General features: G+C 47.1%; 51 non-coding genes across 51 annotated transcripts; all 51 read right to left on the bottom strand.

Annotated features, from left to right (window-relative positions):
• Window positions 1-87: 87 nt before the first annotated feature.
• LOC136623071 (U5 spliceosomal RNA) lies at window positions 88-204 on the bottom strand. Its single transcript, XR_010792242.1, has one exon. It is a non-coding gene; the product is annotated as a U5 spliceosomal RNA (small nuclear RNA).
• A 317-nt stretch (window positions 205-521) lies between these two features.
• LOC136622575 (U5 spliceosomal RNA) lies at window positions 522-638 on the bottom strand. The gene has a single exon (XR_010791786.1). It is a non-coding gene; the product is annotated as a U5 spliceosomal RNA (small nuclear RNA).
• A 317-nt stretch (window positions 639-955) lies between these two features.
• Window positions 956-1072, bottom strand: LOC136623070 (U5 spliceosomal RNA). Its single transcript, XR_010792240.1, has one exon. It is a non-coding gene; the product is annotated as a U5 spliceosomal RNA (small nuclear RNA).
• Window positions 1073-1381: 309 nt separating this feature from the next.
• On the bottom strand, window positions 1382-1498 carry LOC136623069 (U5 spliceosomal RNA). The gene has a single exon (XR_010792239.1). It is a non-coding gene; the product is annotated as a U5 spliceosomal RNA (small nuclear RNA).
• A 309-nt stretch (window positions 1499-1807) lies between these two features.
• LOC136623068 (U5 spliceosomal RNA) lies at window positions 1808-1924 on the bottom strand. Its single transcript, XR_010792238.1, has one exon. It is a non-coding gene; the product is annotated as a U5 spliceosomal RNA (small nuclear RNA).
• A 317-nt stretch (window positions 1925-2241) lies between these two features.
• LOC136623067 (U5 spliceosomal RNA) lies at window positions 2242-2358 on the bottom strand. Its single transcript, XR_010792237.1, has one exon. It is a non-coding gene; the product is annotated as a U5 spliceosomal RNA (small nuclear RNA).
• A 317-nt stretch (window positions 2359-2675) lies between these two features.
• On the bottom strand, window positions 2676-2792 carry LOC136622330 (U5 spliceosomal RNA). Its single transcript, XR_010791550.1, has one exon. It is a non-coding gene; the product is annotated as a U5 spliceosomal RNA (small nuclear RNA).
• A 315-nt stretch (window positions 2793-3107) lies between these two features.
• Window positions 3108-3224, bottom strand: LOC136622480 (U5 spliceosomal RNA). The gene has a single exon (XR_010791694.1). It is a non-coding gene; the product is annotated as a U5 spliceosomal RNA (small nuclear RNA).
• A 317-nt stretch (window positions 3225-3541) lies between these two features.
• On the bottom strand, window positions 3542-3658 carry LOC136623063 (U5 spliceosomal RNA). The gene has a single exon (XR_010792235.1). It is a non-coding gene; the product is annotated as a U5 spliceosomal RNA (small nuclear RNA).
• A 317-nt stretch (window positions 3659-3975) lies between these two features.
• On the bottom strand, window positions 3976-4092 carry LOC136623062 (U5 spliceosomal RNA). The gene has a single exon (XR_010792234.1). It is a non-coding gene; the product is annotated as a U5 spliceosomal RNA (small nuclear RNA).
• Window positions 4093-4409: 317 nt separating this feature from the next.
• LOC136623061 (U5 spliceosomal RNA) lies at window positions 4410-4526 on the bottom strand. Its single transcript, XR_010792233.1, has one exon. It is a non-coding gene; the product is annotated as a U5 spliceosomal RNA (small nuclear RNA).
• Window positions 4527-4841: 315 nt separating this feature from the next.
• Window positions 4842-4958, bottom strand: LOC136622226 (U5 spliceosomal RNA). The gene has a single exon (XR_010791450.1). It is a non-coding gene; the product is annotated as a U5 spliceosomal RNA (small nuclear RNA).
• Window positions 4959-5275: 317 nt separating this feature from the next.
• LOC136622574 (U5 spliceosomal RNA) lies at window positions 5276-5392 on the bottom strand. Its single transcript, XR_010791785.1, has one exon. It is a non-coding gene; the product is annotated as a U5 spliceosomal RNA (small nuclear RNA).
• Window positions 5393-5709: 317 nt separating this feature from the next.
• On the bottom strand, window positions 5710-5826 carry LOC136623060 (U5 spliceosomal RNA). Its single transcript, XR_010792232.1, has one exon. It is a non-coding gene; the product is annotated as a U5 spliceosomal RNA (small nuclear RNA).
• Window positions 5827-6135: 309 nt separating this feature from the next.
• Window positions 6136-6252, bottom strand: LOC136623059 (U5 spliceosomal RNA). Its single transcript, XR_010792231.1, has one exon. It is a non-coding gene; the product is annotated as a U5 spliceosomal RNA (small nuclear RNA).
• A 317-nt stretch (window positions 6253-6569) lies between these two features.
• LOC136623058 (U5 spliceosomal RNA) lies at window positions 6570-6686 on the bottom strand. The gene has a single exon (XR_010792229.1). It is a non-coding gene; the product is annotated as a U5 spliceosomal RNA (small nuclear RNA).
• A 313-nt stretch (window positions 6687-6999) lies between these two features.
• On the bottom strand, window positions 7000-7116 carry LOC136623057 (U5 spliceosomal RNA). Its single transcript, XR_010792228.1, has one exon. It is a non-coding gene; the product is annotated as a U5 spliceosomal RNA (small nuclear RNA).
• Window positions 7117-7433: 317 nt separating this feature from the next.
• Window positions 7434-7550, bottom strand: LOC136622572 (U5 spliceosomal RNA). The gene has a single exon (XR_010791783.1). It is a non-coding gene; the product is annotated as a U5 spliceosomal RNA (small nuclear RNA).
• A 317-nt stretch (window positions 7551-7867) lies between these two features.
• Window positions 7868-7984, bottom strand: LOC136623056 (U5 spliceosomal RNA). Its single transcript, XR_010792227.1, has one exon. It is a non-coding gene; the product is annotated as a U5 spliceosomal RNA (small nuclear RNA).
• Window positions 7985-8293: 309 nt separating this feature from the next.
• On the bottom strand, window positions 8294-8410 carry LOC136623055 (U5 spliceosomal RNA). Its single transcript, XR_010792226.1, has one exon. It is a non-coding gene; the product is annotated as a U5 spliceosomal RNA (small nuclear RNA).
• A 309-nt stretch (window positions 8411-8719) lies between these two features.
• LOC136623054 (U5 spliceosomal RNA) lies at window positions 8720-8836 on the bottom strand. The gene has a single exon (XR_010792225.1). It is a non-coding gene; the product is annotated as a U5 spliceosomal RNA (small nuclear RNA).
• Window positions 8837-9153: 317 nt separating this feature from the next.
• Window positions 9154-9270, bottom strand: LOC136623051 (U5 spliceosomal RNA). The gene has a single exon (XR_010792223.1). It is a non-coding gene; the product is annotated as a U5 spliceosomal RNA (small nuclear RNA).
• A 317-nt stretch (window positions 9271-9587) lies between these two features.
• LOC136623050 (U5 spliceosomal RNA) lies at window positions 9588-9704 on the bottom strand. The gene has a single exon (XR_010792222.1). It is a non-coding gene; the product is annotated as a U5 spliceosomal RNA (small nuclear RNA).
• A 317-nt stretch (window positions 9705-10021) lies between these two features.
• LOC136622328 (U5 spliceosomal RNA) lies at window positions 10022-10138 on the bottom strand. The gene has a single exon (XR_010791548.1). It is a non-coding gene; the product is annotated as a U5 spliceosomal RNA (small nuclear RNA).
• A 315-nt stretch (window positions 10139-10453) lies between these two features.
• On the bottom strand, window positions 10454-10570 carry LOC136622502 (U5 spliceosomal RNA). Its single transcript, XR_010791716.1, has one exon. It is a non-coding gene; the product is annotated as a U5 spliceosomal RNA (small nuclear RNA).
• A 317-nt stretch (window positions 10571-10887) lies between these two features.
• On the bottom strand, window positions 10888-11004 carry LOC136623049 (U5 spliceosomal RNA). The gene has a single exon (XR_010792221.1). It is a non-coding gene; the product is annotated as a U5 spliceosomal RNA (small nuclear RNA).
• Window positions 11005-11321: 317 nt separating this feature from the next.
• LOC136623048 (U5 spliceosomal RNA) lies at window positions 11322-11438 on the bottom strand. The gene has a single exon (XR_010792220.1). It is a non-coding gene; the product is annotated as a U5 spliceosomal RNA (small nuclear RNA).
• A 317-nt stretch (window positions 11439-11755) lies between these two features.
• On the bottom strand, window positions 11756-11872 carry LOC136622284 (U5 spliceosomal RNA). Its single transcript, XR_010791506.1, has one exon. It is a non-coding gene; the product is annotated as a U5 spliceosomal RNA (small nuclear RNA).
• Window positions 11873-12187: 315 nt separating this feature from the next.
• On the bottom strand, window positions 12188-12304 carry LOC136622215 (U5 spliceosomal RNA). The gene has a single exon (XR_010791439.1). It is a non-coding gene; the product is annotated as a U5 spliceosomal RNA (small nuclear RNA).
• Window positions 12305-12621: 317 nt separating this feature from the next.
• LOC136622571 (U5 spliceosomal RNA) lies at window positions 12622-12738 on the bottom strand. The gene has a single exon (XR_010791782.1). It is a non-coding gene; the product is annotated as a U5 spliceosomal RNA (small nuclear RNA).
• A 317-nt stretch (window positions 12739-13055) lies between these two features.
• LOC136623047 (U5 spliceosomal RNA) lies at window positions 13056-13172 on the bottom strand. Its single transcript, XR_010792219.1, has one exon. It is a non-coding gene; the product is annotated as a U5 spliceosomal RNA (small nuclear RNA).
• A 309-nt stretch (window positions 13173-13481) lies between these two features.
• Window positions 13482-13598, bottom strand: LOC136623046 (U5 spliceosomal RNA). Its single transcript, XR_010792218.1, has one exon. It is a non-coding gene; the product is annotated as a U5 spliceosomal RNA (small nuclear RNA).
• Window positions 13599-13915: 317 nt separating this feature from the next.
• On the bottom strand, window positions 13916-14032 carry LOC136623045 (U5 spliceosomal RNA). Its single transcript, XR_010792217.1, has one exon. It is a non-coding gene; the product is annotated as a U5 spliceosomal RNA (small nuclear RNA).
• Window positions 14033-14345: 313 nt separating this feature from the next.
• On the bottom strand, window positions 14346-14462 carry LOC136623044 (U5 spliceosomal RNA). Its single transcript, XR_010792216.1, has one exon. It is a non-coding gene; the product is annotated as a U5 spliceosomal RNA (small nuclear RNA).
• Window positions 14463-14779: 317 nt separating this feature from the next.
• LOC136623043 (U5 spliceosomal RNA) lies at window positions 14780-14896 on the bottom strand. Its single transcript, XR_010792215.1, has one exon. It is a non-coding gene; the product is annotated as a U5 spliceosomal RNA (small nuclear RNA).
• A 317-nt stretch (window positions 14897-15213) lies between these two features.
• Window positions 15214-15330, bottom strand: LOC136623042 (U5 spliceosomal RNA). Its single transcript, XR_010792214.1, has one exon. It is a non-coding gene; the product is annotated as a U5 spliceosomal RNA (small nuclear RNA).
• A 317-nt stretch (window positions 15331-15647) lies between these two features.
• Window positions 15648-15764, bottom strand: LOC136623040 (U5 spliceosomal RNA). The gene has a single exon (XR_010792212.1). It is a non-coding gene; the product is annotated as a U5 spliceosomal RNA (small nuclear RNA).
• Window positions 15765-16079: 315 nt separating this feature from the next.
• On the bottom strand, window positions 16080-16196 carry LOC136622204 (U5 spliceosomal RNA). The gene has a single exon (XR_010791428.1). It is a non-coding gene; the product is annotated as a U5 spliceosomal RNA (small nuclear RNA).
• Window positions 16197-16513: 317 nt separating this feature from the next.
• Window positions 16514-16630, bottom strand: LOC136622570 (U5 spliceosomal RNA). The gene has a single exon (XR_010791781.1). It is a non-coding gene; the product is annotated as a U5 spliceosomal RNA (small nuclear RNA).
• A 317-nt stretch (window positions 16631-16947) lies between these two features.
• Window positions 16948-17064, bottom strand: LOC136623039 (U5 spliceosomal RNA). Its single transcript, XR_010792211.1, has one exon. It is a non-coding gene; the product is annotated as a U5 spliceosomal RNA (small nuclear RNA).
• A 309-nt stretch (window positions 17065-17373) lies between these two features.
• On the bottom strand, window positions 17374-17490 carry LOC136623038 (U5 spliceosomal RNA). The gene has a single exon (XR_010792210.1). It is a non-coding gene; the product is annotated as a U5 spliceosomal RNA (small nuclear RNA).
• Window positions 17491-17807: 317 nt separating this feature from the next.
• LOC136623037 (U5 spliceosomal RNA) lies at window positions 17808-17924 on the bottom strand. The gene has a single exon (XR_010792209.1). It is a non-coding gene; the product is annotated as a U5 spliceosomal RNA (small nuclear RNA).
• A 315-nt stretch (window positions 17925-18239) lies between these two features.
• On the bottom strand, window positions 18240-18356 carry LOC136622301 (U5 spliceosomal RNA). The gene has a single exon (XR_010791522.1). It is a non-coding gene; the product is annotated as a U5 spliceosomal RNA (small nuclear RNA).
• Window positions 18357-18673: 317 nt separating this feature from the next.
• On the bottom strand, window positions 18674-18790 carry LOC136623036 (U5 spliceosomal RNA). Its single transcript, XR_010792208.1, has one exon. It is a non-coding gene; the product is annotated as a U5 spliceosomal RNA (small nuclear RNA).
• Window positions 18791-19099: 309 nt separating this feature from the next.
• LOC136623035 (U5 spliceosomal RNA) lies at window positions 19100-19216 on the bottom strand. The gene has a single exon (XR_010792207.1). It is a non-coding gene; the product is annotated as a U5 spliceosomal RNA (small nuclear RNA).
• Window positions 19217-19533: 317 nt separating this feature from the next.
• Window positions 19534-19650, bottom strand: LOC136622569 (U5 spliceosomal RNA). Its single transcript, XR_010791780.1, has one exon. It is a non-coding gene; the product is annotated as a U5 spliceosomal RNA (small nuclear RNA).
• Window positions 19651-19967: 317 nt separating this feature from the next.
• Window positions 19968-20084, bottom strand: LOC136623034 (U5 spliceosomal RNA). Its single transcript, XR_010792206.1, has one exon. It is a non-coding gene; the product is annotated as a U5 spliceosomal RNA (small nuclear RNA).
• A 309-nt stretch (window positions 20085-20393) lies between these two features.
• LOC136623033 (U5 spliceosomal RNA) lies at window positions 20394-20510 on the bottom strand. Its single transcript, XR_010792205.1, has one exon. It is a non-coding gene; the product is annotated as a U5 spliceosomal RNA (small nuclear RNA).
• Window positions 20511-20819: 309 nt separating this feature from the next.
• LOC136623032 (U5 spliceosomal RNA) lies at window positions 20820-20936 on the bottom strand. The gene has a single exon (XR_010792204.1). It is a non-coding gene; the product is annotated as a U5 spliceosomal RNA (small nuclear RNA).
• Window positions 20937-21253: 317 nt separating this feature from the next.
• On the bottom strand, window positions 21254-21370 carry LOC136623031 (U5 spliceosomal RNA). Its single transcript, XR_010792203.1, has one exon. It is a non-coding gene; the product is annotated as a U5 spliceosomal RNA (small nuclear RNA).
• Window positions 21371-21683: 313 nt separating this feature from the next.
• LOC136623029 (U5 spliceosomal RNA) lies at window positions 21684-21800 on the bottom strand. Its single transcript, XR_010792201.1, has one exon. It is a non-coding gene; the product is annotated as a U5 spliceosomal RNA (small nuclear RNA).
• Window positions 21801-22023: the final 223 nt, after the last annotated feature.

Genomic DNA, 22023 nt, shown 5'->3' with positions numbered 1-22023 from the left:
TTCTGCAACATGCAAATGAGGACCCCCATTCAGGATCAGTTAACACATTCGGAAACAGCACTCTCTCTTTTTTCACCAGAATAAGGAAGCCCCAGCAAAACTGGAGCATGCAAAAATTGCTACAAAACTCAGTGTTGCTCCTCTCCACGGAAATCTTTAGTAAAAGGCGAAAGATTTATACGTTCTGAAGAGAAACCAGAGCATAATGGGCAAGGGGTTCCTCAGCTCCTGCCACCACCGCTGCAGTGCTCTCTTAGCCTGGGGAGACCACCCGGAAAAGAGGCAAAATGAGAAATTGTGCACAACCAGCCAGAATCCTTCACTTCTGCAGTATGCAAATAAGGCCCCTGTTCAGGAACTGTTGACAGGATTCTGGCTGCCTTGGGTAATTGTGCACAATCAGCCAGGATCACATCTTTCCCAGGATGCTTTGCTTCTGCAACATGCAAATGAGGACCCCCATTCAGGATCAGTTAACACATTCGGAAACAGCACTCTCTCTTTTTTCACCAGAATAAGGAAGCCCCAGCAAAACTGGAGCATGCAAAAATTGCTACAAAACTCAGTGTTGCTCCTCTCCACGGAAATCTTTAGTAAAAGGCGAAAGATTTATACGTTCTGAAGACAAACCAGAGCATAATGGGCAAGGGGTTCCTCAGCTCCTGCCACCACCGCTGCAGTGCTCTCTTAGCCTAGGGAGACCACCCGGAAAAGAGGCAAAATGAGAAATTGTGCACAACCAGCCAGAATCCTTCACTTCTGCAGTATGCAAATAAGGCCCCTGTTCAGGAACTGTTGACAGGATTCTGGCTGCCTTGGGTAATTGTGCACAATCAGCCAGGATCACATCTTTCCCAGGATGCTTTGCTTCTGCAACATGCAAATGAGGACCCCCATTCAGGATCAGTTAACACATTCAGAAACAGCACGCTCTCTTTTTTCACCAGAATAAGGAAGCCCCAGCAAAACTGGAGCATGCAAAAATTGCTACAAAACTCAGTGTTGCTCCTCTCCACGGAAATCTTTAGTAAAAGGCGAAAGATTTATACGTTCTGAAGAGAAACCAGAGCATAATGGGCAAGGGGTTCCTGCCACCACCGCTGCAGTGCTCTCTTAGCCTAGGGAGACCACCCGGAAAAGAGGCAAAATGAGAAATTGTGCACAACCAGCCAGAATCCTTCACTTCTGCAGTATGCAAATAAGGCCCCTGTTCAGGAACTGTTGACAGGATTCTGGCTGCCTTGGGTAATTGTGCACAATCAGCCAGGATCACATCTTTCCCAGGATGCTTTGCTTCTGCAACATGCAAATGAGGACCCCCATTCAGGATCAGTTAACACATTCGGAAACAGCACTCTCTCTTTTTTCACCAGAATAAGGAAGCCCCAGCAAAACTGGAGCATGCAAAAATTGCTACAAAACTCAGTGTTGCTCCTCTCCACGGAAATCTTTAGTAAAAGGCGAAAGATTTATACGTTCTGAAGAGAAACCAGAGCATAATGGGCAAGGGGTTCCTGCCACCACCGCTGCAGTGCTCTCTTAGCCTAGGGAGACCACCCGGAAAAGAGGCAAAATGAGAAATTGTGCACAACCAGCCAGAATCCTTCACTTCTGCAGTATGCAAATAAGGCCCCTGTTCAGGAACTGTTGACAGGATTCTGGCTGCCTTGGGTAATTGTGCACAATCAGCCAGGATCACATCTTTCCCAGGATGCTTTGCTTCTGCAACATGCAAATGAGGACCCCCATTCAGGATCAGTTAACACATTCGGAAACAGCACTCTCTCTTTTTTCACCAGAATAAGGAAGCCCCAGCAAAACTGGAGCATGCAAAAATTGCTACAAAACTCAGTGTTGCTCCTCTCCACGGAAATCTTTAGTAAAAGGCGAAAGATTTATACGTTCTGAAGAGAAACCAGAGCATAATGGGCAAGGGGTTCCTCAGCTCCTGCCACCACCGCTGCAGTGCTCTCTTAGCCTAGGGAGACCATCCGGAAAAGAGGCAAAATGAGAAATTGTGCACAACCAGCCAGAATCCTTCACTTCTGCAGTATGCAAATAAGGCCCCTGTTCAGGAACTGTTGACAGGATTCTGGCTGCCTTGGGTAATTGTGCACAATCAGCCAGGATCACATCTTTCCCAGGATGCTTTGCTTCTGCAACATGCAAATGAGGACCCCCATTCAGGATCAGTTAACACATTCGGAAACAGCACTCTCTCTTTTTTCACCAGAATAAGGAAGCCCCAGCAAAACTGGAGCATGCAAAAATTGCTACAAAACTCAGTGTTGCTCCTCTCCACGGAAATCTTTAGTAAAAGGCGAAAGATTTATACGTTCTGAAGAGAAACCAGAGCATAATGGGCAAGGGGTTCCTCAGCTCCTGCCACCACCGCTGCAGTGCTCTCTTAGCCTAGGGAGACCACCCGGAAAAGAGGCAAAATGAGAAATTGTGCACAACCAGCCAGAATCCTTCACTTCTGCAGTATGCAAATAAGGCCCCTGTTCAGGAACTGTTGACAGGATTCTGGCTGCCTTGGGTAATTGTGCACAATCAGCCAGGATCACATCTTTCCCAGGATGCTTTGCTTCTGCAACATGCAAATGAGGACCCCCATTCAGGATCAGTTAACACATTCGGAAACAGCACGCTCTCTTTTTTCACCAGAATAAGGAAGCCCCAGCAAAACTGGAGCATGCAAAAATTGCTACAAAACTCAGTGTTGCTCCTCTCCACGGAAATCTTTAGTAAAAGGCGAAAGATTTATACATTCTGAAGAGAAACCAGAGCATAATGGGCAAGGGGTTCCTCAGCTCCTGCCACCACCGCTGCAGTGCTCTCTTAGCCTAGGGAGACCACCCGGAAAAGAGGCAAAATGAGAACTTGTGCACAACCAGCCAGAATCCTTCACTTCTGCAGTATGCAAATAAGGCCCCTGTTCAGGAACTGTTGACAGGATTCTGGCTGCCTTGGGTAATTGTGCACAATCAGCCAGGATCACATCTTTCCCAGGAAGCTTTGCTTCTGCAACATGCAAATGAGGACCCCCATTCAGGATCAGTTAACACATTCGGAAACAGCACTCTCTTTTTTCACCAGAATAAGGAAGCCCCAGCAAAACTGGAGCATTCAAAAATTGCTACAAAACTCAGTGTTGCTCCTCTCCACGGAAATCTTTAATAAAAGGCGAAAGATTTATACGTTCTGAAGAGAAACCAGAGCATAATGGGCAAGGGGTTCCTCAGCTCCTGCCACCACCGCTGCAGTGCTCTCTTAGCCTAGGGAGACCACCCGGAAAAGAGGCAAAATGAGAAATTGTGCACAACCAGCCAGAATCCTTCACTTCTGCAGTATGCAAATAAGGCCCCTGTTCAGGAACTGTTGACAGGATTCTGGCTGCCTTGGGTAATTGTGCACAATCAGCCAGGATCACATCTTTCCCAGGATGCTTTGCTTCTGCAACATGCAAATGAGGACCCCCATTCAGGATCAGTTAACACATTCGGAAACAGCACTCTCTCTTTTTTCACCAGAATAAGGAAGCCCCAGCAAAACTGGAGCATGCAAAAATTGCTACAAAACTCAGTGTTGCTCCTCTCCACGGAAATCTTTAGTAAAAGGCGAAAGATTTATACGTTCTGAAGAGAAACCAGAGCATAATGGGCAAGGGGTTCCTCAGCTCCTGCCACCACCGCTGCAGTGCTCTCTTAGCCTAGGGAGACCACCCGGAAAAGAGGCAAAATGAGAAATTGTGCACAACCAGCCAGAATCCTTCACTTCTGCAGTATGCAAATAAGGCCCCTGTTCAGGAACTGTTGACAGGATTCTGGCTGCCTTGGGTAATTGTGCACAATCAGCCAGGATCACATCTTTCCCAGGATGCTTTGCTTCTGCAACATGCAAATGAGGACCCCCATTCAGGATCAGTTAACACATTCGGAAACAGCACTCTCTCTTTTTTCACCAGAATAAGGAAGCCCCAGCAAAACTGGAGCATGCAAAAATTGCTACAAAACTCAGTGTTGCTCCTCTCCACGGAAATCTTTAGTAAAAGGCGAAAGATTTATACGTTCTGAAGAGAAACCAGAGCATAATGGGCAAGGGGTTCCTCAGCTCCTGCCACCACCGCTGCAGTGCTCTCTTAGCCTAGGGAGACCACCCGGAAAAGAGGCAAAATGAGAAATTGTGCACAACCAGCCAGAATCCTTCACTTCTGCAGTATGCAAATAAGGCCCCTGTTCAGGAACTGTTGACAGGATTCTGGCTGCCTTGGGTAATTGTGCACAATCAGCCAGGATCACATCTTTCCCAGGATGCTTTGCTTCTGCAACATGCAAATGAGGACCCCCATTCAGGATCAGTTAACACATTCGGAAACAGCACGCTCTCTTTTTTCACCAGAATAAGGAAGCCCCAGCAAAACTGGAGCATGCAAAAATTGCTACAAAACTCAGTGTTGCTCCTCTCCACGGAAATCTTTAGTAAAAGGCGAAAGATTTATACGTTCTGAAGAGAAACCAGAGCATAATGGGCAAGGGGTTCCTCAGCTCCTGCCACCACCGCTGCAGTGCTCTCTTAGCCTAGGGAGACCACCCGGAAAAGAGGCAAAATGAGAACTTGTGCACAACCAGCCAGAATCCTTCACTTCTGCAGTATGCAAATAAGGCCCCTGTTCAGGAACTGTTGACAGGATTCTGGCTGCCTTGGGTAATTGTGCACAATCAGCCAGGATCACATCTTTCCCAGGAAGCTTTGCTTCTGCAACATGCAAATGAGGACCCCCATTCAGGATCAGTTAACACATTCGGAAACAGCACTCTCTTTTTTCACCAGAATAAGGAAGCCCCAGCAAAACTGGAGCATTCAAAAATTGCTACAAAACTCAGTGTTGCTCCTCTCCACGGAAATCTTTAGTAAAAGGCGAAAGATTTATACGTTCTGAAGAGAAACCAGAGCATAATGGGCAAGGGGTTCCTCAGCTCCTGCCACCACCGCTGCAGTGCTCTCTTAGCCTAGGGAGACCACCCGGAAAAGAGGCAAAATGAGAAATTGTGCACAACCAGCCAGAATCCTTCACTTCTGCAGTATGCAAATAAGGCCCCTGTTCAGGAACTGTTGACAGGATTCTGGCTGCCTTGGGTAATTGTGCACAATCAGCCAGGATCACATCTTTCCCAGGATGCTTTGCTTCTGCAACATGCAAATGAGGACCCCCATTCAGGATCAGTTAACACATTCGGAAACAGCACTCTCTCTTTTTTCACCAGAATAAGGAAGCCCCAGCAAAACTGGAGCATGCAAAAATTGCTACAAAACTCAGTGTTGCTCCTCTCCACGGAAATCTTTAGTAAAAGGCGAAAGATTTATACGTTCTGAAGACAAACCAGAGCATAATGGGCAAGGGGTTCCTCAGCTCCTGCCACCACCGCTGCAGTGCTCTCTTAGCCTAGGGAGACCACCCGGAAAAGAGGCAAAATGAGAAATTGTGCACAACCAGCCAGAATCCTTCACTTCTGCAGTATGCAAATAAGGCCCCTGTTCAGGAACTGTTGACAGGATTCTGGCTGCCTTGGGTAATTGTGCACAATCAGCCAGGATCACATCTTTCCCAGGATGCTTTGCTTCTGCAACATGCAAATGAGGACCCCCATTCAGGATCAGTTAACACATTCAGAAACAGCACGCTCTCTTTTTTCACCAGAATAAGGAAGCCCCAGCAAAACTGGAGCATGCAAAAATTGCTACAAAACTCAGTGTTGCTCCTCTCCACGGAAATCTTTAGTAAAAGGCGAAAGATTTATACGTTCTGAAGAGAAACCAGAGCATAATGGGCAAGGGGTTCCTGCCACCACCGCTGCAGTGCTCTCTTAGCCTAGGGAGACCACCCGGAAAAGAGGCAAAATGAGAAATTGTGCACAACCAGCCAGAATCCTTCACTTCTGCAGTATGCAAATAAGGCCCCTGTTCAGGAACTGTTGACAGGATTCTGGCTGCCTTGGGTAATTGTGCACAATCAGCCAGGATCACATCTTTCCCAGGATGCTTTGCTTCTGCAACATGCAAATGAGGACCCCCATTCAGGATCAGTTAACACATTCGGAAACAGCACTCTCTCTTTTTTCACCAGAATAAGGAAGCCCCAGCAAAACTGGAGCATGCAAAAATTGCTACAAAACTCAGTGTTGCTCCTCTCCACGGAAATCTTTAGTAAAAGGCGAAAGATTTATACGTTCTGAAGAGAAACCAGAGCATAATGGGCAAGGGGTTCCTCAGCTCCTGCCACCACCGCTGCAGTGCTCTCTTAGCCTGGGGAGACCACCTGGAAAAGAGGCAAAATGAGAAATTGTGCACAACCAGCCAGAATCCTTCACTTCTGCAGTATGTAAATAAGGCCCCTGTTCAGGAACTGTTGACAGGATTCTGGCTGCCTTGGGTAATTGTGCACAATCAGCCAGGATCACATCTTTCCCAGGATGCTTTGCTTCTGCAACATGCAAATGAGGACCCCCATTCAGGATCAGTTAACACATTCGGAAACAGCACGCTCTCTTTTTTCACCAGAATAAGGAAGCCCCAGCAAAACTGGAGCATGCAAAAATTGCTACAAAACTCAGTGTTGCTCCTCTCCACGGAAATCTTTAGTAAAAGGCGAAAGATTTATACGTTCTGAAGAGAAACCAGAGCATAATGGGCAAGGGGTTCCTCAGCTCCACCACCGCTGCAGTGCTCTCTTAGCCTAGGGAGACCACCCGGAAAAGAGGCAAAATGAGAAATTGTGCACAACCAGCCAGAATCCTTCACTTCTGCAGTATGCAAATAAGGCCCCTGTTCAGGAACTGTTGACAGGATTCTGGCTGCCTTGGGTAATTGTGCACAATCAGCCAGGATCACATCTTTCCCAGGATGCTTTGCTTCTGCAACATGCAAATGAGGACCCCCATTCAGGATCAGTTAACACATTCGGAAACAGCACTCTCTCTTTTTTCACCAGAATAAGGAAGCCCCAGCAAAACTGGAGCATGCAAAAATTGCTACAAAACTCAGTGTTGCTCCTCTCCACGGAAATCTTTAGTAAAAGGCGAAAGATTTATACGTTCTGAAGAGAAACCAGAGCATAATGGGCAAGGGGTTCCTCAGCTCCTGCCACCACCGCTGCAGTGCTCTCTTAGCCTAGGGAGACCATCCGGAAAAGAGGCAAAATGAGAAATTGTGCACAACCAGCCAGAATCCTTCACTTCTGCAGTATGCAAATAAGGCCCCTGTTCAGGAACTGTTGACAGGATTCTGGCTGCCTTGGGTAATTGTGCACAATCAGCCAGGATCACATCTTTCCCAGGATGCTTTGCTTCTGCAACATGCAAATGAGGACCCCCATTCAGGATCAGTTAACACATTCGGAAACAGCACTCTCTCTTTTTTCACCAGAATAAGGAAGCCCCAGCAAAACTGGAGCATGCAAAAATTGCTACAAAACTCAGTGTTGCTCCTCTCCACGGAAATCTTTAGTAAAAGGCGAAAGATTTATACGTTCTGAAGACAAACCAGAGCATAATGGGCAAGGGGTTCCTCAGCTCCTGCCACCACCGCTGCAGTGCTCTCTTAGCCTAGGGAGACCACCCGGAAAAGAGGCAAAATGAGAAATTGTGCACAACCAGCCAGAATCCTTCACTTCTGCAGTATGCAAATAAGGCCCCTGTTCAGGAACTGTTGACAGGATTCTGGCTGCCTTGGGTAATTGTGCACAATCAGCCAGGATCACATCTTTCCCAGGATGCTTTGCTTCTGCAACATGCAAATGAGGACCCCCATTCAGGATCAGTTAACACATTCAGAAACAGCACGCTCTCTTTTTTCACCAGAATAAGGAAGCCCCAGCAAAACTGGAGCATGCAAAAATTGCTACAAAACTCAGTGTTGCTCCTCTCCACGGAAATCTTTAGTAAAAGGCGAAAGATTTATACGTTCTGAAGAGAAACCAGAGCATAATGGGCAAGGGGTTCCTGCCACCACCGCTGCAGTGCTCTCTTAGCCTAGGGAGACCACCCGGAAAAGAGGCAAAATGAGAAATTGTGCACAACCAGCCAGAATCCTTCACTTCTGCAGTATGCAAATAAGGCCCCTGTTCAGGAACTGTTGACAGGATTCTGGCTGCCTTGGGTAATTGTGCACAATCAGCCAGGATCACATCTTTCCCAGGATGCTTTGCTTCTGCAACATGCAAATGAGGACCCCCATTCAGGATCAGTTAACACATTCGGAAACAGCACTCTCTCTTTTTTCACCAGAATAAGGAAGCCCCAGCAAAACTGGAGCATGCAAAAATTGCTACAAAACTCAGTGTTGCTCCTCTCCACGGAAATCTTTAGTAAAAGGCGAAAGATTTATACGTTCTGAAGAGAAACCAGAGCATAATGGGCAAGGGGTTCCTGCCACCACCGCTGCAGTGCTCTCTTAGCCTAGGGAGACCACCCGGAAAAGAGGCAAAATGAGAAATTGTGCACAACCAGCCAGAATCCTTCACTTCTGCAGTATGCAAATAAGGCCCCTGTTCAGGAACTGTTGACAGGATTCTGGCTGCCTTGGGTAATTGTGCACAATCAGCCAGGATCACATCTTTCCCAGGATGCTTTGCTTCTGCAACATGCAAATGAGGACCCCCATTCAGGATCAGTTAACACATTCGGAAACAGCACTCTCTCTTTTTTCACCAGAATAAGGAAGCCCCAGCAAAACTGGAGCATGCAAAAATTGCTACAAAACTCAGTGTTGCTCCTCTCCACGGAAATCTTTAGTAAAAGGCGAAAGATTTATACGTTCTGAAGAGAAACCAGAGCATAATGGGCAAGGGGTTCCTCAGCTCCTGCCACCACCGCTGCAGTGCTCTCTTAGCCTAGGGAGACCATCCGGAAAAGAGGCAAAATGAGAAATTGTGCACAACCAGCCAGAATCCTTCACTTCTGCAGTATGCAAATAAGGCCCCTGTTCAGGAACTGTTGACAGGATTCTGGCTGCCTTGGGTAATTGTGCACAATCAGCCAGGATCACATCTTTCCCAGGATGCTTTGCTTCTGCAACATGCAAATGAGGACCCCCATTCAGGATCAGTTAACACATTCGGAAACAGCACTCTCTCTTTTTTCACCAGAATAAGGAAGCCCCAGCAAAACTGGAGCATGCAAAAATTGCTACAAAACTCAGTGTTGCTCCTCTCCACGGAAATCTTTAGTAAAAGGCGAAAGATTTATACGTTCTGAAGAGAAACCAGAGCATAATGGGCAAGGGGTTCCTCAGCTCCTGCCACCACCGCTGCAGTGCTCTCTTAGCCTAGGGAGACCATCCGGAAAAGAGGCAAAATGAGAAATTGTGCACAACCAGCCAGAATCCTTCACTTCTGCAGTATGCAAATAAGGCCCCTGTTCAGGAACTGTTGACAGGATTCTGGCTGCCTTGGGTAATTGTGCACAATCAGCCAGGATCACATCTTTCCCAGGATGCTTTGCTTCTGCAACATGCAAATGAGGACCCCCATTCAGGATCAGTTAACACATTCGGAAACAGCACTCTCTCTTTTTTCACCAGAATAAGGAAGCCCCAGCAAAACTGGAGCATGCAAAAATTGCTACAAAACTCAGTGTTGCTCCTCTCCACGGAAATCTTTAGTAAAAGGCGAAAGATTTATACGTTCTGAAGAGAAACCAGAGCATAATGGGCAAGGGGTTCCTCAGCTCCTGCCACCACCGCTGCAGTGCTCTCTTAGCCTAGGGAGACCACCCGGAAAAGAGGCAAAATGAGAAATTGTGCACAACCAGCCAGAATCCTTCACTTCTGCAGTATGCAAATAAGGCCCCTGTTCAGGAACTGTTGACAGGATTCTGGCTGCCTTGGGTAATTGTGCACAATCAGCCAGGATCACATCTTTCCCAGGATGCTTTGCTTCTGCAACATGCAAATGAGGACCCCCATTCAGGATCAGTTAACACATTCGGAAACAGCACGCTCTCTTTTTTCACCAGAATAAGGAAGCCCCAGCAAAACTGGAGCATGCAAAAATTGCTACAAAACTCAGTGTTGCTCCTCTCCACGGAAATCTTTAGTAAAAGGCGAAAGATTTATACATTCTGAAGAGAAACCAGAGCATAATGGGCAAGGGGTTCCTCAGCTCCTGCCACCACCGCTGCAGTGCTCTCTTAGCCTAGGGAGACCACCCGGAAAAGAGGCAAAATGAGAACTTGTGCACAACCAGCCAGAATCCTTCACTTCTGCAGTATGCAAATAAGGCCCCTGTTCAGGAACTGTTGACAGGATTCTGGCTGCCTTGGGTAATTGTGCACAATCAGCCAGGATCACATCTTTCCCAGGAAGCTTTGCTTCTGCAACATGCAAATGAGGACCCCCATTCAGGATCAGTTAACACATTCGGAAACAGCACTCTCTTTTTTCACCAGAATAAGGAAGCCCCAGCAAAACTGGAGCATGCAAAAATTGCTACAAAACTCAGTGTTGCTCCTCTCCACGGAAATCTTTAATAAAAGGCGAAAGATTTATACGTTCTGAAGAGAAACCAGAGCATAATGGGCAAGGGGTTCCTCAGCTCCTGCCACCACCGCTGCAGTGCTCTCTTAGCCTAGGGAGACCACCCGGAAAAGAGGCAAAATGAGAAATTGTGCACAACCAGCCAGAATCCTTCACTTCTGCAGTATGCAAATAAGGCCCCTGTTCAGGAACTGTTGACAGGATTCTGGCTGCCTTGGGTAATTGTGCACAATCAGCCAGGATCACATCTTTCCCAGGATGCTTTGCTTCTGCAACATGCAAATGAGGACCCCCATTCAGGATCAGTTAACACATTCGGAAACAGCACTCTCTCTTTTTTCACCAGAATAAGGAAGCCCCAGCAAAACTGGAGCATGCAAAAATTGCTACAAAACTCAGTGTTGCTCCTCTCCACGGAAATCTTTAGTAAAAGGCGAAAGATTTATACGTTCTGAAGAGAAACCAGAGCATAATGGGCAAGGGGTTCCTCAGCTCCTGCCACCACCGCTGCAGTGCTCTCTTAGCCTAGGGAGACCACCCGGAAAAGAGGCAAAATGAGAAATTGTGCACAACCAGCCAGAATCCTTCACTTCTGCAGTATGCAAATAAGGCCCCTGTTCAGGAACTGTTGACAGGATTCTGGCTGCCTTGGGTAATTGTGCACAATCAGCCAGGATCACATCTTTCCCAGGATGCTTTGCTTCTGCAACATGCAAATGAGGACCCCCATTCAGGATCAGTTAACACATTCGGAAACAGCACTCTCTCTTTTTTCACCAGAATAAGGAAGCCCCAGCAAAACTGGAGCATGCAAAAATTGCTACAAAACTCAGTGTTGCTCCTCTCCACGGAAATCTTTAGTAAAAGGCGAAAGATTTATACGTTCTGAAGAGAAACCAGAGCATAATGGGCAAGGGGTTCCTCAGCTCCTGCCACCACCGCTGCAGTGCTCTCTTAGCCTAGGGAGACCACCCGGAAAAGAGGCAAAATGAGAAATTGTGCACAACCAGCCAGAATCCTTCACTTCTGCAGTATGCAAATAAGGCCCCTGTTCAGGAACTGTTGACAGGATTCTGGCTGCCTTGGGTAATTGTGCACAATCAGCCAGGATCACATCTTTCCCAGGATGCTTTGCTTCTGCAACATGCAAATGAGGACCCCCATTCAGGATCAGTTAACACATTCGGAAACAGCACGCTCTCTTTTTTCACCAGAATAAGGAAGCCCCAGCAAAACTGGAGCATGCAAAAATTGCTACAAAACTCAGTGTTGCTCCTCTACACGGAAATCTTTAGTAAAAGGCGAAAGATTTATACGTTCTGAAGAGAAACCAGAGCATAATGGGCAAGGGGTTCCTCAGCTCCTGCCACCACCGCTGCAGTGCTCTCTTAGCCTAGGGAGACCACCCGGAAAAGAGGCAAAATGAGAACTTGTGCACAACCAGCCAGAATCCTTCACTTCTGCAGTATGCAAATAAGGCCCCTGTTCAGGAACTGTTGACAGGATTCTGGCTGCCTTGGGTAATTGTGCACAATCAGCCAGGATCACATCTTTCCCAGGAAGCTTTGCTTCTGCAACATGCAAATGAGGACCCCCATTCAGGATCAGTTAACACATTCGGAAACAGCACTCTCTTTTTTCACCAGAATAAGGAAGCCCCAGCAAAACTGGAGCATTCAAAAATTGCTACAAAACTCAGTGTTGCTCCTCTCCACGGAAATCTTTAGTAAAAGGCGAAAGATTTATACGTTCTGAAGAGAAACCAGAGCATAATGGGCAAGGGGTTCCTCAGCTCCTGCCACCACCGCTGCAGTGCTCTCTTAGCCTAGGGAGACCACCCGGAAAAGAGGCAAAATGAGAAATTGTGCACAACCAGCCAGAATCCTTCACTTCTGCAGTATGCAAATAAGGCCCCTGTTCAGGAACTGTTGACAGGATTCTGGCTGCCTTGGGTAATTGTGCACAATCAGCCAGGATCACATCTTTCCCAGGATGCTTTGCTTCTGCAACATGCAAATGAGGACCCCCATTCAGGATCAGTTAACACATTCGGAAACAGCACTCTCTCTTTTTTCACCAGAATAAGGAAGCCCCAGCAAAACTGGAGCATGCAAAAATTGCTACAAAACTCAGTGTTGCTCCTCTCCACGGAAATCTTTAGTAAAAGGCGAAAGATTTATACGTTCTGAAGACAAACCAGAGCATAATGGGCAAGGGGTTCCTCAGCTCCTGCCACCACCGCTGCAGTGCTCTCTTAGCCTAGGGAGACCACCCGGAAAAGAGGCAAAATGAGAAATTGTGCACAACCAGCCAGAATCCTTCACTTCTGCAGTATGCAAATAAGGCCCCTGTTCAGGAACTGTTGACAGGATTCTGGCTGCCTTGGGTAATTGTGCACAATCAGCCAGGATCACATCTTTCCCAGGATGCTTTGCTTCTGCAACATGCAAATGAGGACCCCCATTCAGGATCAGTTAACACATTCAGAAACAGCACGCTCTCTTTTTTCACCAGAATAAGGAAGCCCCAGCAAAACTGGAGCATGCAAAAATTGCTACAAAACTCAGTGTTGCTCCTCTCCACGGAAATCTTTAGTAAAAGGCGAAAGATTTATACGTTCTGAAGAGAAACCAGAGCATAATGGGCAAGGGGTTCCTGCCACCACCGCTGCAGTGCTCTCTTAGCCTAGGGAGACCACCCGGAAAAGAGGCAAAATGAGAAATTGTGCACAACCAGCCAGAATCCTTCACTTCTGCAGTATGCAAATAAGGCCCCTGTTCAGGAACTGTTGACAGGATTCTGGCTGCCTTGGGTAATTGTGCACAATCAGCCAGGATCACATCTTTCCCAGGATGCTTTGCTTCTGCAACATGCAAATGAGGACCCCCATTCAGGATCAGTTAACACATTCGGAAACAGCACTCTCTCTTTTTTCACCAGAATAAGGAAGCCCCAGCAAAACTGGAGCATGCAAAAATTGCTACAAAACTCAGTGTTGCTCCTCTCCACGGAAATCTTTAGTAAAAGGCGAAAGATTTATACGTTCTGAAGAGAAACCAGAGCATAATGGGCAAGGGGTTCCTCAGCTCCTGCCACCACCGCTGCAGTGCTCTCTTAGCCTGGGGAGACCACCTGGAAAAGAGGCAAAATGAGAAATTGTGCACAACCAGCCAGAATCCTTCACTTCTGCAGTATGTAAATAAGGCCCCTGTTCAGGAACTGTTGACAGGATTCTGGCTGCCTTGGGTAATTGTGCACAATCAGCCAGGATCACATCTTTCCCAGGATGCTTTGCTTCTGCAACATGCAAATGAGGACCCCCATTCAGGATCAGTTAACACATTCGGAAACAGCACGCTCTCTTTTTTCACCAGAATAAGGAAGCCCCAGCAAAACTGGAGCATGCAAAAATTGCTACAAAACTCAGTGTTGCTCCTCTCCACGGAAATCTTTAGTAAAAGGCGAAAGATTTATACGTTCTGAAGAGAAACCAGAGCATAATGGGCAAGGGGTTCCTCAGCTCCACCACCGCTGCAGTGCTCTCTTAGCCTAGGGAGACCACCCGGAAAAGAGGCAAAATGAGAAATTGTGCACAACCAGCCAGAATCCTTCACTTCTGCAGTATGCAAATAAGGCCCCTGTTCAGGAACTGTTGACAGGATTCTGGCTGCCTTGGGTAATTGTGCACAATCAGCCAGGATCACATCTTTCCCAGGATGCTTTGCTTCTGCAACATGCAAATGAGGACCCCCATTCAGGATCAGTTAACACATTCGGAAACAGCACTCTCTCTTTTTTCACCAGAATAAGGAAGCCCCAGCAAAACTGGAGCATGCAAAAATTGCTACAAAACTCAGTGTTGCTCCTCTCCACGGAAATCTTTAGTAAAAGGCGAAAGATTTATACGTTCTGAAGAGAAACCAGAGCATAATGGGCAAGGGGTTCCTCAGCTCCTGCCACCACCGCTGCAGTGCTCTCTTAGCCTAGGGAGACCATCCGGAAAAGAGGCAAAATGAGAAATTGTGCACAACCAGCCAGAATCCTTCACTTCTGCAGTATGCAAATAAGGCCCCTGTTCAGGAACTGTTGACAGGATTCTGGCTGCCTTGGGTAATTGTGCACAATCAGCCAGGATCACATCTTTCCCAGGATGCTTTGCTTCTGCAACATGCAAATGAGGACCCCCATTCAGGATCAGTTAACACATTCGGAAACAGCACTCTCTCTTTTTTCACCAGAATAAGGAAGCCCCAGCAAAACTGGAGCATGCAAAAATTGCTACAAAACTCAGTGTTGCTCCTCTCCACGGAAATCTTTAGTAAAAGGCGAAAGATTTATACGTTCTGAAGAGAAACCAGAGCATAATGGGCAAGGGGTTCCTCAGCTCCTGCCACCACCGCTGCAGTGCTCTCTTAGCCTAGGGAGACCACCCGGAAAAGAGGCAAAATGAGAAATTGTGCACAACCAGCCAGAATCCTTCACTTCTGCAGTATGCAAATAAGGCCCCTGTTCAGGAACTGTTGACAGGATTCTGGCTGCCTTGGGTAATTGTGCACAATCAGCCAGGATCACATCTTTCCCAGGATGCTTTGCTTCTGCAACATGCAAATGAGGACCCCCATTCAGGATCAGTTAACACATTCGGAAACAGCACTCTCTCTTTTTTCACCAGAATAAGGAAGCCCCAGCAAAACTGGAGCATGCAAAAATTGCTACAAAACTCAGTGTTGCTCCTCTCCACGGAAATCTTTAGTAAAAGGCGAAAGATTTATACGTTCTGAAGAGAAACCAGAGCATAATGGGCAAGGGGTTCCTCAGCTCCTGCCACCACCGCTGCAGTGCTCTCTTAGCCTAGGGAGACCACCCGGAAAAGAGGCAAAATGAGAAATTGTGCACAACCAGCCAGAATCCTTCACTTCTGCAGTATGCAAATAAGGCCCCTGTTCAGGAACTGTTGACAGGATTCTGGCTGCCTTGGGTAATTGTGCACAATCAGCCAGGATCACATCTTTCCCAGGATGCTTTGCTTCTGCAACATGCAAATGAGGACCCCCATTCAGGATCAGTTAACACATTCGGAAACAGCACGCTCTCTTTTTTCACCAGAATAAGGAAGCCCCAGCAAAACTGGAGCATGCAAAAATTGCTACAAAACTCAGTGTTGCTCCTCTCCACGGAAATCTTTAGTAAAAGGCGAAAGATTTATACGTTCTGAAGAGAAACCAGAGCATAATGGGCAAGGGGTTCCTCAGCTCCTGCCACCACCGCTGCAGTGCTCTCTTAGCCTAGGGAGACCACCCGGAAAAGAGGCAAAATGAGAACTTGTGCACAACCAGCCAGAATCCTTCACTTCTGCAGTATGCAAATAAGGCCCCTGTTCAGGAACTGTTGACAGGATTCTGGCTGCCTTGGGTAATTGTGCACAATCAGCCAGGATCACATCTTTCCCAGGAAGCTTTGCTTCTGCAACATGCAAATGAGGACCCCCATTCAGGATCAGTTAACACATTCGGAAACAGCACTCTCTTTTTTCACCAGAATAAGGAAGCCCCAGCAAAACTGGAGCATTCAAAAATTGCTACAAAACTCAGTGTTGCTCCTCTCCACGGAAATCTTTAGTAAAAGGCGAAAGATTTATACGTTCTGAAGAGAAACCAGAGCATAATGGGCAAGGGGTTCCTCAGCTCCTGCCACCACCGCTGCAGTGCTCTCTTAGCCTAGGGAGACCACCCGGAAAAGAGGCAAAATGAGAAATTGTGCACAACCAGCCAGAATCCTTCACTTCTGCAGTATGCAAATAAGGCCCCTGTTCAGGAACTGTTGACAGGATTCTGGCTGCCTTGGGTAATTGTGCACAATCAGCCAGGATCACATCTTTCCCAGGATGCTTTGCTTCTGCAACATGCAAATGAGGACCCCCATTCAGGATCAGTTAACACATTCGGAAACAGCACTCTCTCTTTTTTCACCAGAATAAGGAAGCCCCAGCAAAACTGGAGCATGCAAAAATTGCTACAAAACTCAGTGTTGCTCCTCTCCACGGAAATCTTTAGTAAAAGGCGAAAGATTTATACGTTCTGAAGACAAACCAGAGCATAATGGGCAAGGGGTTCCTCAGCTCCTGCCACCACCGCTGCAGTGCTCTCTTAGCCTAGGGAGACCACCCGGAAAAGAGGCAAAATGAGAAATTGTGCACAACCAGCCAGAATCCTTCACTTCTGCAGTATGCAAATAAGGCCCCTGTTCAGGAACTGTTGACAGGATTCTGGCTGCCTTGGGTAATTGTGCACAATCAGCCAGGATCACATCTTTCCCAGGATGCTTTGCTTCTGCAACATGCAAATGAGGACCCCCATTCAGGATCAGTTAACACATTCAGAAACAGCACGCTCTCTTTTTTCACCAGAATAAGGAAGCCCCAGCAAAACTGGAGCATGCAAAAATTGCTACAAAACTCAGTGTTGCTCCTCTCCACGGAAATCTTTAGTAAAAGGCGAAAGATTTATACGTTCTGAAGAGAAACCAGAGCATAATGGGCAAGGGGTTCCTGCCACCACCGCTGCAGTGCTCTCTTAGCCTAGGGAGACCACCCGGAAAAGAGGCAAAATGAGAAATTGTGCACAACCAGCCAGAATCCTTCACTTCTGCAGTATGCAAATAAGGCCCCTGTTCAGGAACTGTTGACAGGATTCTGGCTGCCTTGGGTAATTGTGCACAATCAGCCAGGATCACATCTTTCCCAGGATGCTTTGCTTCTGCAACATGCAAATGAGGACCCCCATTCAGGATCAGTTAACACATTCGGAAACAGCACTCTCTCTTTTTTCACCAGAATAAGGAAGCCCCAGCAAAACTGGAGCATGCAAAAATTGCTACAAAACTCAGTGTTGCTCCTCTCCACGGAAATCTTTAGTAAAAGGCGAAAGATTTATACGTTCTGAAGAGAAACCAGAGCATAATGGGCAAGGGGTTCCTCAGCTCCTGCCACCACCGCTGCAGTGCTCTCTTAGCCTGGGGAGACCACCTGGAAAAGAGGCAAAATGAGAAATTGTGCACAACCAGCCAGAATCCTTCACTTCTGCAGTATGTAAATAAGGCCCCTGTTCAGGAACTGTTGACAGGATTCTGGCTGCCTTGGGTAATTGTGCACAATCAGCCAGGATCACTTCTTTCCCAGGATGCTTTGCTTCTGCAACATGCAAATGAGGACCCCCATTCAGGATCAGTTAACACATTCGGAAACAGCACGCTCTCTTTTTTCACCAGAATAAGGAAGCCCCAGCAAAACTGGAGCATGCAAAAATTGCTACAAAACTCAGTGTTGCTCCTCTCCACGGAAATCTTTAGTAAAAGGCGAAAGATTTATACGTTCTGAAGAGAAACCAGAGCATAATGGGCAAGGGGTTCCTCAGCTCCTGCCACCACCGCTGCAGTGCTCTCTTAGCCTAGGGAGACCACCCGGAAAAGAGGCAAAATGAGAAATTGTGCACAACCAGCCAGAATCCTTCACTTCTGCAGTATGCAAATAAGGCCCCTGTTCAGGAACTGTTGACAGGATTCTGGCTGCCTTGGGTAATTGTGCACAATCAGCCAGGATCACATCTTTCCCAGGAAGCTTTGCTTCTGCAACATGCAAATGAGGACCCCCATTCAGGATCAGTTAACACATTCGGAAACAGCACTCTCTTTTTTCACCAGAATAAGGAAGCCCCAGCAAAACTGGAGCATTCAAAAATTGCTACAAAACTCAGTGTTGCTCCTCTCCACGGAAATCTTTAGTAAAAGGCGAAAGATTTATACATTCTGAAGAGAAACCAGAGCATAATGGGCAAGGGGTTCCTCAGCTCCTGCCACCACCGCTGCAGTGCTCTCTTAGCCTAGGGAGACCACCCGGAAAAGAGGCAAAATGAGAAATTGTGCACAACCAGCCAGAATCCTTCACTTCTGCAGTATGCAAATAAGGCCCCTGTTCAGGAACTGTTGACAGGATTCTGGCTGCCTTGGGTAATTGTGCACAATCAGCCAGGATCACATCTTTCCCAGGATGCTTTGCTTCTGCAACATGCAAATGAGGACCCCCATTCAGGATCAGTTAACACATTCAGAAACAGCACGCTCTCTTTTTTCACCAGAATAAGGAAGCCCCAGCAAAACTGGAGCATGCAAAAATTGCTACAAAACTCAGTGTTGCTCCTCTCCACGGAAATCTTTAGTAAAAGGCGAAAGATTTATACGTTCTGAAGAGAAACCAGAGCATAATGGGCAAGGGGTTCCTGCCACCACCGCTGCAGTGCTCTCTTAGCCTAGGGAGACCACCCGGAAAAGAGGCAAAATGAGAAATTGTGCACAACCAGCCAGAATCCTTCACTTCTGCAGTATGCAAATAAGGCCCCTGTTCAGGAACTGTTGACAGGATTCTGGCTGCCTTGGGTAATTGTGCACAATCAGCCAGGATCACATCTTTCCCAGGATGCTTTGCTTCTGCAACATGCAAATGAGGACCCCCATTCAGGATCAGTTAACACATTCGGAAACAGCACTCTCTCTTTTTTCACCAGAATAAGGAAGCCCCAGCAAAACTGGAGCATGCAAAAATTGCTACAAAACTCAGTGTTGCTCCTCTCCACGGAAATCTTTAGTAAAAGGCGAAAGATTTATACGTTCTGAAGAGAAACCAGAGCATAATGGGCAAGGGGTTCCTCAGCTCCTGCCACCACCGCTGCAGTGCTCTCTTAGCCTGGGGAGACCACCCGGAAAAGAGGCAAAATGAGAAATTGTGCACAACCAGCCAGAATCCTTCACTTCTGCAGTATGCAAATAAGGCCCCTGTTCAGGAACTGTTGACAGGATTCTGGCTGCCTTGGGTAATTGTGCACAATCAGCCAGGATCACATCTTTCCCAGGATGCTTTGCTTCTGCAACATGCAAATGAGGACCCCCATTCAGGATCAGTTAACACATTCGGAAACAGCACTCTCTCTTTTTTCACCAGAATAAGGAAGCCCCAGCAAAACTGGAGCATGCAAAAATTGCTACAAAACTCAGTGTTGCTCCTCTCCACGGAAATCTTTAGTAAAAGGCGAAAGATTTATACGTTCTGAAGACAAACCAGAGCATAATGGGCAAGGGGTTCCTCAGCTCCTGCCACCACCGCTGCAGTGCTCTCTTAGCCTAGGGAGACCACCCGGAAAAGAGGCAAAATGAGAAATTGTGCACAACCAGCCAGAATCCTTCACTTCTGCAGTATGCAAATAAGGCCCCTGTTCAGGAACTGTTGACAGGATTCTGGCTGCCTTGGGTAATTGTGCACAATCAGCCAGGATCACATCTTTCCCAGGATGCTTTGCTTCTGCAACATGCAAATGAGGACCCCCATTCAGGATCAGTTAACACATTCAGAAACAGCACGCTCTCTTTTTTCACCAGAATAAGGAAGCCCCAGCAAAACTGGAGCATGCAAAAATTGCTACAAAACTCAGTGTTGCTCCTCTCCACGGAAATCTTTAGTAAAAGGCGAAAGATTTATACGTTCTGAAGAGAAACCAGAGCATAATGGGCAAGGGGTTCCTGCCACCACCGCTGCAGTGCTCTCTTAGCCTAGGGAGACCACCCGGAAAAGAGGCAAAATGAGAAATTGTGCACAACCAGCCAGAATCCTTCACTTCTGCAGTATGCAAATAAGGCCCCTGTTCAGGAACTGTTGACAGGATTCTGGCTGCCTTGGGTAATTGTGCACAATCAGCCAGGATCACATCTTTCCCAGGATGCTTTGCTTCTGCAACATGCAAATGAGGACCCCCATTCAGGATCAGTTAACACATTCGGAAACAGCACTCTCTCTTTTTTCACCAGAATAAGGAAGCCCCAGCAAAACTGGAGCATGCAAAAATTGCTACAAAACTCAGTGTTGCTCCTCTCCACGGAAATCTTTAGTAAAAGGCGAAAGATTTATACGTTCTGAAGAGAAACCAGAGCATAATGGGCAAGGGGTTCCTGCCACCACCGCTGCAGTGCTCTCTTAGCCTAGGGAGACCACCCGGAAAAGAGGCAAAATGAGAAATTGTGCACAACCAGCCAGAATCCTTCACTTCTGCAGTATGCAAATAAGGCCCCTGTTCAGGAACTGTTGACAGGATTCTGGCTGCCTTGGGTAATTGTGCACAATCAGCCAGGATCACATCTTTCCCAGGATGCTTTGCTTCTGCAACATGCAAATGAGGACCCCCATTCAGGATCAGTTAACACATTCGGAAACAGCACTCTCTCTTTTTTCACCAGAATAAGGAAGCCCCAGCAAAACTGGAGCATGCAAAAATTGCTACAAAACTCAGTGTTGCTCCTCTCCACGGAAATCTTTAGTAAAAGGCGAAAGATTTATACGTTCTGAAGAGAAACCAGAGCATAATGGGCAAGGGGTTCCTCAGCTCCTGCCACCACCGCTGCAGTGCTCTCTTAGCCTGGGGAGACCACCCGGAAAAGAGGCAAAATGAGAAATTGTGCACAACCAGCCAGAATCCTTCACTTCTGCAGTATGCAAATAAGGCCCCTGTTCAGGAACTGTTGACAGGATTCTGGCTGCCTTGGGTAATTGTGCACAATCAGCCAGGATCACATCTTTCCCAGGATGCTTTGCTTCTGCAACATGCAAATGAGGACCCCCATTCAGGATCAGTTAACACATTCGGAAACAGCACGCTCTCTTTTTTCACCAGAATAAGGAAGCCCCAGCAAAACTGGAGCATGCAAAAATTGCTACAAAACTCAGTGTTGCTCCTCTCCACGGAAATCTTTAGTAAAAGGCGAAAGATTTATACGTTCTGAAGAGAAACCAGAGCATAATGGGCAAGGGGTTCCTCAGCTCCACCACCGCTGCAGTGCTCTCTTAGCCTAGGGAGACCACCCGGAAAAGAGGCAAAATGAGAAATTGTGCACAACCAGCCAGAATCCTTCACTTCTGCAGTATGCAAATAAGGCCCCTGTTCAGGAACTGTTGACAGGATTCTGGCTGCCTTGGGTAATTGTGCACAATCAGCCAGGATCACATCTTTCCCAGGATGCTTTGCTTCTGCAACATGCAAATGAGGACCCCCATTCAGGATCAGTTAACACATTCGGAAACAGCACTCTCTCTTTTTTCACCAGAATAAGGAAGCCCCAGCAAAACTGGAGCATGCAAAAATTGCTACAAAACTCAGTGTTGCTCCTCTCCACGGAAATCTTTAGTAAAAGGCGAAAGATTTATACGTTCTGAAGAGAAACCAGAGCATAATGGGCAAGGGGTTCCTCAGCTCCTGCCACCACCGCTGCAGTGCTCTCTTAGCCTAGGGAGACCATCCGGAAAAGAGGCAAAATGAGAAATTGTGCACAACCAGCCAGAATCCTTCACTTCTGCAGTATGCAAATAAGGCCCCTGTTCAGGAACTGTTGACAGGATTCTGGCTGCCTTGGGTAATTGTGCACAATCAGCCAGGATCACATCTTTCCCAGGAT

This window comes from Eleutherodactylus coqui, chromosome 3, assembly GCF_035609145.1.
Source record: "Eleutherodactylus coqui strain aEleCoq1 chromosome 3, aEleCoq1.hap1, whole genome shotgun sequence".
Classification (NCBI taxonomy): Eukaryota; Metazoa; Chordata; class Amphibia; order Anura; family Eleutherodactylidae; genus Eleutherodactylus; species Eleutherodactylus coqui.
The sequence above is the reverse complement of the archived record's forward strand: the minus strand, read 5'-3'. Positions and strand labels throughout refer to the sequence as shown.